The 13,950-nt window shown below is 55.9% G+C and overlaps 1 protein-coding gene across 4 annotated transcripts in view; it reads right to left on the bottom strand.

Moving 5' to 3' along the window:
* Positions 1-13,950, bottom strand: part of CUX1 (cut like homeobox 1) — a 371,970-nt gene that overhangs the window by 56,999 nt on the left and 301,021 nt on the right. The window lies entirely within an intron of this gene.

The following is a 13,950-nucleotide window of genomic DNA, read 5'->3' as shown; positions in this document are numbered from 1 at the left end:
CTCCGGGTGAAGGCAGGCGGGGCCGGGCCTCCACTCTCCCCCTGCCCTCCTACGTTAACATTGCAGTGGGGGCTGCTTCCGGGTCACATGGCCAGACCCCCGTGGTGAATTCCCACAAAGCGGCGAGTGCACACGCACTAGGGGGAGCTGACAATAAGTCCCATTTCGAGGGGGCTCAAGAGAGGGCCCCCTCCTGTCCTGTGGCGTGGCCGAGGCCCCTCCTGCGTTTGCTGTGCCTGGCCTGCATCTCATCATACTTGAAGGGTTAGCTCTAGAATGCCCAAACCCCTTGTCACCTGAGCTCAGCTGAGATAAGGCTGACAATTTTTGAAAGACATTAATTAGAAGGCAATTCACAGAGCACAGTTTCCTAGACCGTCTGGGCTGGCACAGGGGATATCTTGCTCTTGGCGGAGCAAGTTACCCCACTGCACCCAAGGTGAGGAAGGAACTTTCTAGGCCCTGGTGGGACATTCCCTAAGCCCCGCCTCAGCTGAGGGCCCCAGGCCTGGTGGCTCTGGGGCATGTGCTCCTCGGGCTCACAGCCTCCTCAGCCTACCCTGTTTGAACAAGGCCCTTCCCCATACGGGGCCAAATGACCTTTGGGCTTTGGGCCATCATCGTCCACCTCCTCTCCCTCTCTGCCTCTGAGCCCCCTAAGCCTATCCTGTAGCCCTGGACAATTTCTTCTTGAACTGTTCCCCCCTCCCCCGCCTGCGCATATTCAGCCACTGCTAATGCCATCTCAGTGCCCTGCATACTGGAGGCTATGCCGCTGGCCGAGTGTCAACCCCTCACCTGCCCCTCCCACGGTCCAGCGGCGGGACGTTCTTTCCTGCTTATTTCCTGGCTCCCTGTGGTCCAGCGGCTCAGCTCTGAGGTCAGGAGTTTCTTCCCTCCATCCTCTGATCTCTTTGGACGGGGTGGGTGAGGACTCAGGAGGGCTGTGCCACCGATCACGGGCCTCAGCCCCCCTCCTCTCAAGAAAGAGCCACTGGGGGTGGGTAGGGGTGAGGAGAAGCACTTTGGTAGGAGAGGCAGCAGGTACACATCGCAGGCCCAACACCTCCGGGGAAGGGGCGGGGCAGGTCGCCAAGGTCCCCCTGAAAGAGCACGGAGCCTCCCTTCTGTCCCACCGTCCACACTTTCCTCCTCCTCCTCCTCCTCGTTCTTCTTCTTCTTTTTTTAAGTTTATTTATTTTGAGAGACCGAGAGAGTGAGTAGGTGAGGGGCAGAGAGAGGGGGAGAGAGAGAGAGAATCCCAAGCAGGCCCTGCACTGTCAGCAAAAGGAGCCGGATGCGGAGCTCGAACTCACGAACCGTGAGATCATGACCTGAGACAAAGCCAAGAGTTGGATGTTTAACTGACTGAGCCCCCCAGGCGCCTGCACACTTTTCTTCTTACCACACAAGCCTCAAGGCAGCACAGCCAACGGCAGACTACACACAGGAAAGACCAAACGCTCCCAGGACCTACTCTCCTACTGTCGTTTTAAAAGGAAAACAAACCAAAAAAAAGCCCTCTGCGTCAGGGGCTTCTCACCCTTTTCAAAGGTTCTGCACATGTCACGTGCTTCCCTGTCTATGAACTTTGTACCTGCAATGTTCTCCTCCCTGACCCCTTAGCCCTTTACGGCCCAGTCCCTCCGTGGAGCTCCCTCAGTGTCGCGGGGCCTGCACCCACACATACCGACAATAGGAAGGCAGGCTGTGTCTGAATCCAGAAACCCGTCTTTTCTGACCTTAGAACAGTTATTCCTTTATCACAGCGTTCTTGATATAACAAAGCATCCGAACGCAGGTTGCAACCAAGAAAGAAAGGCACGCATGGCACACTGAGTTCTCCTGACCACACTGCGTCGATGAGTGGGTGCACAAGGCCGAGCCCCGAGCCAAATGATCAGCAGTGGCCCACCCTCTGCTCAGGGAAGGGCACTCTCTAGTTCATAGGTGGCTTTCCAGAATCCTCTTTTGTTTTCAATCTGTTCTCTGTGGCCAGGTATAAATCAGTTATATACAAATCTTTTCAGGGGTTAGAAAAATTCTTCTTAGAGAGAACCGACAGTTACGATCACTGATTTATTTCGATGGAAGGGAAAGAAAAAAAAATCAAATCAAATCTAGTCTAAGGCACTAAACTGAGGCACTAAAACTGACAAGTTTTAGATACTGCCATGGAATTTTCTGGCGGTCCCTATTAACAAGCTAGCCAAATGCCTGCCCGAGAATCCCACTGCTGAGTTCAAAGCGCTAAAACCCCGGACAGATTTTCCTGGTCATCTCATGGGCACCAAGCAAGAGTCATTCTGCGTATTACACAGGAATGTTGGCCCGTCCCTAACCGGGGGCTGTGGCCACGGGTCTCTCCTGGGTGTGTGAGGCCACCCACGTTCAAGACACTGTGGCAGCTGTCTCCTCGGGAGGCAGCTGCTGCTCTGCTGACTGACAACAGTCAGCCATGGGATTCTCCACGGGTGTAGAGGACCCGGAACCCACAGCTCCTGACTCACATGCTGGGAAAAAACTGGATGTTGCAGAATTAATCCGAGGAGACTGGGGCATGCTTTGGCTTATGCGGTTTGCAATAATCCATCTGAAGGGTGGTGTGGAAGCTTATTAACTGCAGTAACAAAATGCCTTCGTGTTCAAAAGTTACGCTCTGTAATGTAATGACTAACATCGCATCCAGGAAAATCTGTTCCTTTCCCTTTTTTTTCCCTCCCCCTTTTAGATCGTCTCTTGTCTCCTTCCTTCCCTTGGGGCAAAGAGATTAATCACACCAAGGAACTGTGAATATAAAATGAGCTGTAGGGAACGAAACTGGAAGAAAAAAAAAAAAAACAACACAAAAAACCCCAGCGGTTTACCAGATCGTATCTGCCTACCGATCTATGTACCTACCTACCTACCTACCTACACACGTGCCCTCACACAACCCCCTTCCGTGCATCTTGAGGTTTTCTTCCTTTTAAAAGAAAGCCTGCTACCTGATCAGCAAGGACTGGAGGCCACACTCAGGGGAAACAACCCTTACAGGGCCCCTCCCTTCATCCGTAAGTGCTTTCTTTTGCTTCCCCAGAGCATGGCGATCGCTAAGCAGCGAGGTCAGCTGATGCCTGGTACCTGGGACGGAAGACCGACAACAGGAAGAAGCAGAGAACCAATCCCCAAAGGACTATCGCCCAATAAGTTTGCCGTATTAGGTCAAACACGACCCCGTGCAGAGCCACCGGCTCGCCTCCCCCAAGGCACTGGGAACTCCGAAAGAAGCCAACTCAAAAATGTTTGTAGGGAACTAGACTGCCTGGAAACCTCAACGAGTACCTGATCGGAAGTTCTGGCCTTTAAAAACCTATCTATCTATCTACCTATCTATCTATTTTTTTTTTTAATTTTTTTTTTTTAACGTTTATTTATTTTTGAGACAGAGGGAGACAGAGCATGAATGGGGGAGGGTCAGAGAGAGGGAGACACAGAATCTGAAACAGGCTCCAGGCTCTGAGCTGTCAGCACAGAGCCCGACGCGGGGCTCGAACTCACGGAGTGTGAGATCGTGACCTGAGCCGAAGTCGGCCGCTTAACCGACTGAGCCACCCAGGCGCCCCACTACCTATCTATCTATTAAAAGTTAACTCATGTGATCAACACGGGACCCTCTGCTCTCCTAACTCTTCGTCAAGGCCCCAACAGCTTCCAAGAAAAAGCGCAGACCGCCAGCAGAAAATGGCATTGACCCTCCTGACTGCCCGAGGCCATCACCCCAATGCTCAGATCATCAAAGGAACATTCAGGAACGGTTCCGTTCAAGAAGAGGAAGGGGCGATGTAATTAAAAGTTCGGTCTCTCTCTCTCTCTCTCGCTCTCTCTCTCCTCGTAAAGCTTATCAGCAAGCTTGACATGCAGATCATTAAGGAAAACGGAGACCCCGAGGGGCAGCAGCGCCTGGCACAGAGAGGCAGGCAGGGAGCCTTTAGTGAGGCAAGCAGACTCCTGTGTCAGCAGCTTGCTGTTCAGATGAGTGAGGCCACTTCACTCCCGGGCATCTTATCGCCATGGTAACTGAGCACAGAGTCCTGCGCTGGGCCCACGCGTTCTCTGCCGGGCAACTGTAGTCTCTCACTGCTCGGCGGTGGACAGAAGGCCGGGCTTCCAAAGCCTTCCACACCCGGGAGGCTACTCTGGCCACTAGGCCGGCCCAGGGCCCGGGCCGCTCAGACGCGGAGTGTTTCTCCCCAGCATCCAGGAACCAACCAACCTAGGCTTGGAATTACCTTCCCACAGCCATCTGTTTCTACCACGCTGAGCCACCTCTGGCACGGGCCTCATGGAGTCACTGCCAAGGACAGCACCTTTCTGGGCCTGGGGGCCTTGGGGAAGGATTCCGTGGTAGCCGCGGTGAGAACAGAGAACTCGAATCCTGGGGAAATCCTGGAACCGGAGGCTTTGCTAATGTGCCTCTGGGGCAGCACAGCTTCACTGGAGGCTTCCTCACAGACGCTCATTTTCTACTCTGTCGAGGAAGATTCTGGCGTCCCCTCTGGGCATCCATCCCAATGATACAGCGATACTCATCATTACAAAATAATTCTCTTTTTCAAATCTAAATCCCACAAAGTGAAAAGCTCTGCTACTGTGACTTTTAGAAACACTCCTGAAAAGAGACCACTGGTGGTAAAGAAGTTTCACGCGAGAAAAACTACCACCCACAATCCTGCCGCAGTGATCATCTTTCTTTGAACGTCGACGAGCGCTTTTTCTCGTCTTTGCGATCCAGAGAAACGTTTTTGCTTAGCGACTGTCATATTAAAAAATTTGTACTTTCCTACAATGTAGGAAATATTTTTCCGTCTTTTCCCCCACAATCCTCACAATGAGTGTTTCTACTGACAACTTCCCTATGGCTGACTGCCCATGGGTGCGATGGGCAAGCGGTCTATAATCCGTCGTCTCCCGTTTTGCCGGGATGACACAGGGAGAGGCCCGCCTGCCACCTCTTCACAGAAACTGCTGGAAAGTTCTTTGGTGCTCATTTTGATCCAGAGGCTCCCTGCCTCCGCCAATCTGCAGACTCTCCAAGAGTCTTACACATCGCTTTATTTTATAAAGTAATTTGACATCTCATTACAGATACCACTTACGTCCCTCTGAGGGGCCCAGCGTGGTTTCCCTATGTCGGAAATGTGACAACGAACCTTCCAGCACAAGAGCAAATACCTGCCATATGATAAAGAGCGAGAGGCCATTCTTCAAGGATGTGTTCGCACATGGAGAAGATTTTGGCACCGATCATGACTGACTAGGAGCTGCGGGAGAGCTCCTGTTTTCTTTAGGAACAAGTGATTTAAAAAAAAAATTTTTTTTAATGTTTTTGAGAGAGAGAGAGAGAGAGAGAGAGAGAATGAACACGGGAAGAAGAGAGAGAGGGAGACACAGAATCTGAAGCAGGCTCCAGGCTCTGAGCTGTCAGCACAGAGCCAGACACGGGGCTTGAACTCATGAACCCTGAGATCACGACCTGAGCCGAAGGCAGAGGCTTAACCGACTAAGCCACCCAGGAGCCCCAGGAACAAGTGATTTTGATCTAAAATACGTTCGTCACGATCTGCCAAGTGTAGTCCTAACTCTGTTGGGCAGCAAATACTCTTGGAGAGTTTAAGGGGAGGCCAACTTTCCGCTGGGGCAAGAGGCGAGGTGAATTTTCCATGCAAATGTCTGTGAAGCTCTGGCACAAACAAGTCTGTGCATTATTTGCCCTGATGTATCTGGGACGCAAGCCGGTGCTCCGTTAAGTTCTCTGGGACTCGCTACTTCAGTTGACCTACCCAGACATGAGGGGGGGAAGGAGGTACATGTGGTCCCTCTTCAGGTGGACAAACCACTCCATTCAGAGGTCCGGCCAAGAAGACCAACGATTTGGGTAAGACACCGACTTCCACCCCCCGTTGTGGTCAAAATCAAAGGGAAGCACCCAAAATGCAAACTCAACCAGGCCCTTTGCGGCTGACGCCCCGCTCGGGGTGCATCTGTGTGCGGTTCGGTGTCTCTCGGGCCGCTGCCCAGCTGTTCCGTGTGCTACGCGCGTTTTCCCTCATAAAACTTGCAGCAGGCTGGCGGGCTTCGTGCCCCTCCCTTAGCTCTGAGTTTTCAATGAATCGATGGGATATGGAGGCTAATCCGTGTGTTTAGAAAAATAAAAGCGAACAGAGGAGCAGCTCAAGACGCTGGCTGTTCCCAGAAGCCGGGCAAGCAAGGCTCCGAGCTCACGGAAGCACAGGGTGGACGTGTGACGACGGCCAGGAGCACGGTGCCGCCGCAAGGGGTCCGCAGAGCAGAAACACCGGCTCAAAGGCCCCGGGGCTCCACATGCCAACCGGAAGGCGCCAGGTGTCTCGGCTGGCCGGCACTGCAGGCCTTCCTCCCTCCACCCACCTCTAGGCTGGATTCCCACCCTCAGCCCGTACTGGCTTCCTTCGTCCCCATCCTTCTTGCTTGAAGGTGGCCCCAAGGTCTTCTGGATGGACTCAACTTCTGCCTGCCCATGACCCTGCCAGGAGAGGTCCAGTTCCCTCCTGTTGGAATGGAGGCGCCCGCGAGTGCAGAATCTATCTCTGACTTGGACCTCAGCCCCCGGTCCTGAGCACCTAGAAGCCACAGGCCGATGAAAGAATTTGGTGGCGAGCAGGAAAATGCCGGAGGAAACCCTCACGCAGCTGCTAACTCTCCCTGTGTCCATTAGAAACCAGGACCACGAGGAATCCAGCGTGCCAGCCGCATATGGTGTTTTCGGCTCACCGAATCCAGAACCAGGGATCCTCGGAGACCCCCCCGCTACAGACCAGAGGACAGGGAAACGTAGAGGGAGGGAAGTATTCCACACAAAACAACAGAAATCGCTAGTTACCTGAACTCACGCAGCCCTGCTGCTGGGGGTCCTGTAGTGACGTCACAGAATGGAGGACTGAATAAGACAAAGGGTTACAATTAAATGAGGAAACAAACCCCAGGGGTTTAAAACTTCCTAACACACCGAGCACAGCAGAGCGTAGACGGCATAAAGTTCCCAAAGGTCCCGCTCCTTACAGGGGGGCCAGAACTCGGGGTCCACGCAGGCAGAAGCTGGAGCCCGTTGTATCTTTCACCTCTGTGTCTCTGGCTGATTTCCTTTCCTGATTCCCTGATTTAGCTACTTGACTTTTACCTATATTTATGTACAAACAGCATTTTCCTAATTAGTAACTCATTTTCTGCTGCTTATAAAATTAGCTAGGCACAGCTTTCTGTCTCCGAAAAACTAAAGTCAGTCCCATGGCAACAGGTTGTGGAGGAAGGGGACACTTCTCCGCCCCCAGGCGCCGGCCAACAGTCCAGGGCGCGGCTGGTGGCCTCACCACCCCCTGCATACATTTCCCTTCCCCCCATCTGCAGGAGCCCAGGGAGGGGCTGCCCTTACCTGGCCCTTGCTGTTGCCCTTGGACAGGCAGGACACCCTGGCCCAGCTCGCCGTTCAGCCAGAGCTGCATCCGGATGAAGGGTTCTCGGCCTTTCTGGGTCAGCTTGCTCCAAGGCTTCGGCCGGGACAGCATGTCACTGACACTGCCCTGGGACAGGCCCAGTACCTGGTGGGGCAACCAAAGACATGCATCGGTGCCCAGGATTTAGTGTGAGGCCACCAAATGCTTTAGTGATGCACACATGGCCACGGAGAGGTGGGGACGGACGACACCCAGGCGAGGGCTTCAGGGGCTGAGCGCGGAACCCCTGCCCGGTGGATGGCGCCAGCCTGGGGTTGGGGAATCAGCTTGTCACAGGCCCCGGTGGGCGGAGGCCCTGGCTTGGGGAGCCCTAGTTACAGTCACAGCTTTCTACTCCCAGGGAGAGGAGCGGTGGGAGGAGGAGGGGAGGGGGATCTCGCCCAGGGCCTCCATCCTGCCAAGGCCTCGGGGGTGGCGTCCCGACAGCCCGAGGAGGAAGCGCTGAAAGCTTGCTCTTTGCCCGGAGGTGCCAGGAAAGGCTGAGGTGCCGGGGCCAAGGACCCCCTTTAGTGGCCAGAGCGGCGGGGGCCGGCGGGGTGCGGGAGGCCGGTCTTCTTTGTGGCGCTGGGCCGGGCTGGCACCGAGAAAGGTTTGCTCTCTCTGACCGCATCCTGCTTGGCAGTGGGGGCCCAGAGGTGAGCCGGCGGCGATGGGGGCGCCGGCCTGGGAGTGAAACTCACTGCAGACAACCGACAAATTGCACGTACATGCCCGAGTTTTCTCAACGCTCACATATGGCCATACATATGTATGGGCACAAACACCCCCCACAGGACACAGATGCAGCCCAGAGATATTTAGGGGCTGCGTTCGATCACTCTTTTGAAAAGTTCTCAAGTTCCAGAATAAACTGCACTCACGGGCCAAACAAGTTCAACGCTATTAAGTCTCTGCTAAATTTAAGGCATGAGCACAAATGTCTATTTAAATGTTCTCCAATGATATTTTTACAACACTGAACTAGAAATTTCAAGGGACTTGAAATTCTCATCCTCACTTCTATCCGCCCCATCACCTTTTGTAAAATCAGGACAAAGAAATCACAATCAGATATCGTAAGGATCCACCGCACGGTTCGGCGCAAACGCTGAGCGGAAGGCAGGACAATGCAGGGCAGGGAGGGCAGGGAGGGCCGGGAGGTGGGAGGGGCGGAGACCCCCGCATGGGGGTTCCTCAGAGGCCACTGTCGACCCCACCACATACCCCTCGGGGAGGCCGCCTTTCAGGGGAGTGGAGCACTTCTTATGCTCAGTAATGACTTAATCTGAAACAACGCTGGGGTATTATGTTTACCTTCTTTTTTTACAGGCCTGGTAAATCCCCATTATCGAGAAACCGTTACCGGGAAGTGCCTGGCACAGAAAGGGTCTGGGGGCTCATTCAGAAATCACCGACTTTCGTGAGCCAGGGAGGGAAGGGGTGGAAGCAGGGGCTTTGCGGGCATGGCAGTTGTGCCCGGGGCCACCTCTAGCTGTGTATCCTGGGCAGGTCACTTCACCGATCTGGCCGACAGGACCCAGGAAAATGCTGAATTGGGAGACAGGTACGATTATGCCTATCACATGACCTAAGCTGCTCCTGTCACATGCATCTTCCTTCTCTAGGTCTCTCTATGGGATCAGAGCTTTTTTTGGCCAAAAAAGCCTGCAGAGTTGTGTCTGGGCCACCCTGGGCAGAGAGACGGGACTTGAACTCAGGCACCGGCCGGCTGGGGGCATGTAGTTTCAACTTTCCTGAGCTGCACTTTCCTTATCTGTCAAATGGCGACTGTCCGCACCCTCACGTGTCACTGGGAGCCTAAAGGAGCATGGTGGGTGACACGGCCTAGCCCAGAGTCTCGCCCCAGGTGGGGCGAACAGTGGAACATTCATCGGCCGGCCTCTCCGGAAGTCTGGGAGTGGATAAATCTTTCTGCCCCGTGGCTCACTGAATGGGGTGACGGCCACGTCCTCCAGACAGATGCTGCCAGAGAGCAGCGAAAAGAGATGAGAACGCCCAGGCCCCCGAGTCCACCCCCTTACCTTCTCCCCGAAGATCCTTTGGCAGATGCCGTTCTTGGCCAGCTTCTCTTTCACCTGCCGGGTGAGCTCGATGGTGTCCACCTCCTGGTACATGTAGATCTCGTACTGCTCCGGGGTCAGCGGAGGGACCGAGGGCTTGGCGGGCTTGGACATGGGCACAATCGGGGAGGAGGGCAGGGGGCTGTTCTGGGGCGTCTCGCTGCGGCTGGCTCCGGTCAGGCTCAGCTCCGAGCTCTGGGAGTACGGCGACTCGGCACTGGGCCACTCCTTCCAGTACTCTGACGACGAGGGTCCCTGGAGCTGGCTGCGCTCCGCCCGCGGCTGGCCGCCACCGCCCTTCTCCTTCGTGCTGCTGGCTTCTTCCAGCTTGGTGTCCTCGGGAGGAACGGCGCTCTTCCTCTCCGGCTGGACGGTGCTCCACCAGTGGTCCTTCCACACGCCGCTGCGGCCCAGCTCGTTCTTCACGTGTCTCAGGACACCCTGTGCAGACTCGGCCGCTCCCTGGAGGTCCAGCCCGGGCGCGTCCTGGGACTCTTTTTTGAGGGCCGGGGGGTTGGGCAGAGCGGAGGCGCTGGCGTCGGGGGCGGCCGGGGGCTTCTTCAGGGAGAGTGCGAGCGGAGGGTAGCTGGACACGGACGACATGGGCGAGGAGGGTATCAACTTGGGGGTCAGGATGGCGATGTCGGCCTGGGACAGTGGCGCTGGCTTTAAGGCGGGGTCGAGGGCGGCCTGCTGGGCCTCCATTTCGCGGCGGGCCTGCTGCAGGATGGAGCGGATGGCGTCGTCCGAGCTCCCGCTGCTGGATGCGGAAGAAGGCTGGGCCGGCTCTGCTGCACGGAGCAAACACGGAGGTGAGATGGCGGCGGACCGTTCCCAGCGGGTGGGAACACGCTGCTTTCCCTCCGCTCCGGTCTAACCTGCCCCGCCCACAACACGCGGATTAGCCGGGAGACCCGAGCTGCTCTGCCCTGCCATCGTGTCCTCCGTCAGCGAACCACGTGTGCGTCTGTCCGGGCAGGGACAGACAGACTAACATCACCGCTCCGAGACCGCTGGCCTCTATTCCGCACCATCTGAAAGGGTTCATTATCCTGGGGTGTCACGGGGGGGGGGGGGGGGGGGAAGCGGGCCAACACCCGGGGATGTGCCGTCATCCCTGGTGATTTTTTTTTTTTTTTTTAATCCTTGATGATTTGTAAGCAGTATTTTTGTGCGCTAAATTCCAAAACTGTAGTGGTTTCGTCAAACTTCAGAAACCTAATTTCTGTTAACGGTTGTGGTGTGAGACCAGAGTCTCCAGTGATAAATGGCCGTGTCTGGGTTGGCTCACATTTATTTTCCTCTGGGCAGGGGACGGTGGTGTGGCCAGCAATAGAGGGCCCCAGGATGGTGGCGGGGGACAGCGGGTGGGCCCTGGTCCAGAACCGGGGGCCGCGACCTTGGGGGGGATCGCGGGGCACTGCTAGGCCTCAGCATTTCTGTCTGCAAGCTTGGGATGGGTACTGGTCTAGATCAAGGGCTCCTGACTAGGGCTGTGCCCCAGAACCACCCATTGGGCTTGTTAAAACGCACATGCCCAGGCCCCAGCCCTGAAGTGTCTGACTGAGTAGGCAGGTGGGGGCCTGGACCAGCACCGCATTTAAAAAAAATTTGTTTAAAAGTTTATGTATTTCGAGAGAGACAGAGCGAGTGGGAAGGGACACAGAGAGAAAATCCCAAGCAGGCTCCTCACTGTCAGCACAGAGCCCAACGTGGGGCTCGAACTCATGAACTGTGAGATCATGACCTGAGCCGAAACCAAGAGTTGGACACTCGACCAACTGAACCCCCCAGGCGCCCCAGCACCCAGCGCTCCCAGATGACTGTGGAGCAAGGCCCTGGCTGAGAAGCACAGAACTGAACCCCGCCCCCACACCTGCTCTAACTCTAAGACACCTTCACGTCTGGGGGAAGGAATCACGATGAGCCGGCTCCTTACCCACGTTAATGGGGCCGAAAAATGCTTCAGATACCAGAGACAACCTTTTAGGCCTCTCGGGGACTTGGTTTCACTGGGTGGACAGAAGGCCCTCCTCCTCTAGCGCACACGACCGGGGGCAGGCAGGCACAACTGCGGCTCGCGGAGGGGGGCAGGGCATGGCTCGAGCCACCCCTCAAAGTGGGCCTTTCCGCTCTCAATTTGGGGCTATCTCCCCCTGCAGGGGGGCCCGGCCAAGCTTCTCGGCTGTTCAGCCACCCAGACGAGGGGCCGGCTTAAACGTCCACTCTGGTCTTGAGGGTAGGAACCGCACCAAAGGGAAGGTCCGCCTACGGTCAGGCTTGAGGCCTCACAGGCCAGTCCCCCACCCACCGCCCTGGGGTCCCTGCAAGGAGGCAGAGGGGCAAGTGCCGGGACAGGAGCTGAGGGACGAGGATTTGCATCTAGGACCTGCCATTTAATGTACCTGGGCATACCGTTCTCCCTTGGAGCCCGAGTTTGCTAATCACGCATAGCAGGGTAACAAAATCCGTCTTCCGGGGCAGTGGTGAGGACTCGGTTTGAGGAGGATGGGGGGCGGGTAAAGACGCCAAGCCCAGGCCTGGTTCCCAGAAGGGAGCCCCGAGCTCACCTCTGAATACGTCATGTGGGAATGGGGTGGCTTGGGGAGAAGGCCCAGTGGTCAGGGGAGTGACCGGGTGGCGGCCCGTCCTCAGCTGCCACGGCTGCCCGTGGCCAGGCCTGGCGGGAGCCCAGTGGCCAGGTCTGCGGTGGAAGGGCTCTGCAGAGCAGGGGTTTCGTGGGGACGGGGCGGGTGTGTGTCCATACGTTGAACCCCAGAGCGAGAGAACTCAGGCACTCAGTCTCCTCTCCGGCAGAGGGTCTGAGCTGAATCTACAGCACCGTGTTGCCTCTCAATTCCAACTCAGCGGGGGCGCGGGAGCTCCGAGGGCCGGTTCCTGAGGCCGACCTCCTGCACTCAGACACCCCTCCCCAGCCGCGTTCATCCCATGAAGGAGCTTAGGATTTATTTCCTGGCCGCTTTTTCAGTGTTTAGTCAAGTATACATCTAAATAATGAAGCCTGGATGGCATTTAAAGAAGGAAATCTGATACCAACTACTTGTTCACTTGTTTAAGTCAAGGAGGGTCTAGGCCGAAGGTACGTTCTTGAGTCAAGTGCTGGGAAATGACATTATAAAAAGAGCGGTCACTAGTGGCAACATTCAGATCACACAGACCTGTTTCCGTCCGTGCTTGCCCAAATGCCTGAAAACACACACTGTTGTTTTTGTTTTTGTTTTTGGTTTTTTTTTTTTTAAGATTAATTACTGCTAACCAGAACCCTTAGGACAATTCTTCTGAGTTTGGAAGGCAGTGGTCAAAAAAGTGGAATCCGTACCGGTTTTCTGCACCTGCAGCTCTCTTTTGGCTTGTTCCAGGATGGACTTGATTGCTTCATCGGACCCGGTCTCGGAGGCTCGGATCCGGGTCGTGATGTTACCTGCAGGGAGAAGCCATACCAATGACATCAAGCCCACCCGTGGAACAACCACCAAAAAATCAGTGCTGCACGAAGATGTCATTCTGATCAATAGCTCCCGAGTTGAGGCCGGTGACGGTTACGGAGGCAGGCGTGGCCTCCCCTTTACCCGTATCTGCTGTGCGTGCAACTTCACAGCAGGTACTGCGGCCCCTCGCAGGAAGGGCTCCTGCTGAATCTCCCTGGTGTTATCTGGCCAGCGGGACAAGCTCTCACGTTTAGCCAAACTGGACGGCACCCGTGGGCTGGGCCCAGGGAGAGCACGTCACTTAATCCGGCACAAAAACAGACGAGGGATTAAAAGGCAGTGGTGCCCGTGAGCCCTTTAAACGCAGCCTCAACGGCTGTCTTGGCCTGGGACTACGCTTGAGGTTCTGTGCACCTGTGGGACGCCGGGATCACAAAGAGCAGAGATGGGACAGGAGGGGGCAGGGCTGAGGCTGATCGCCTATCGGTCATTTGCACGTACAAGGTGAAAGAGGGTGAAGATTTAACATTTCGGCTCTATCATCCCATGCCGGGTCTTAAAAATTCGTGAACGAGGACAGAAGCCTGCAGAGATTCCCTCCAGGGCAAGAATTCCACCTCTGGGTCACAGGGGGACGCTCTGCAGAGTAGCCACGTGCACAGAGGCACCGAAGCTACTGCGGCGGGGGGTGGGGGCGGGGGCGGGGGGGGGAGCTGGCCCCAGTTCTTTCTGGAAGCCTTCCGCGTATTTTCATCCTCCACTTCCCTGCTACGTAAGGCCACCGCCGCACCAAACCACTGCCAGACAAGCACACCGCTGGGGCGCGGCCCCTGTGAAGATGCAGCGCCCAGGAGCACAGTGGGGGTTGGCTCACCAGGGCCCAGAGGAGAACCGATAATGACACCGGGG

Source organism: Herpailurus yagouaroundi, unplaced genomic scaffold (assembly GCF_014898765.1).
Source record: "Herpailurus yagouaroundi ecotype Mexico unplaced genomic scaffold, PumYag 216, whole genome shotgun sequence".
In the NCBI taxonomy this organism is placed as follows: domain Eukaryota; kingdom Metazoa; phylum Chordata; class Mammalia; order Carnivora; family Felidae; genus Herpailurus; species Herpailurus yagouaroundi.
This window is presented reverse-complemented; position numbering and strand designations above follow the sequence as displayed.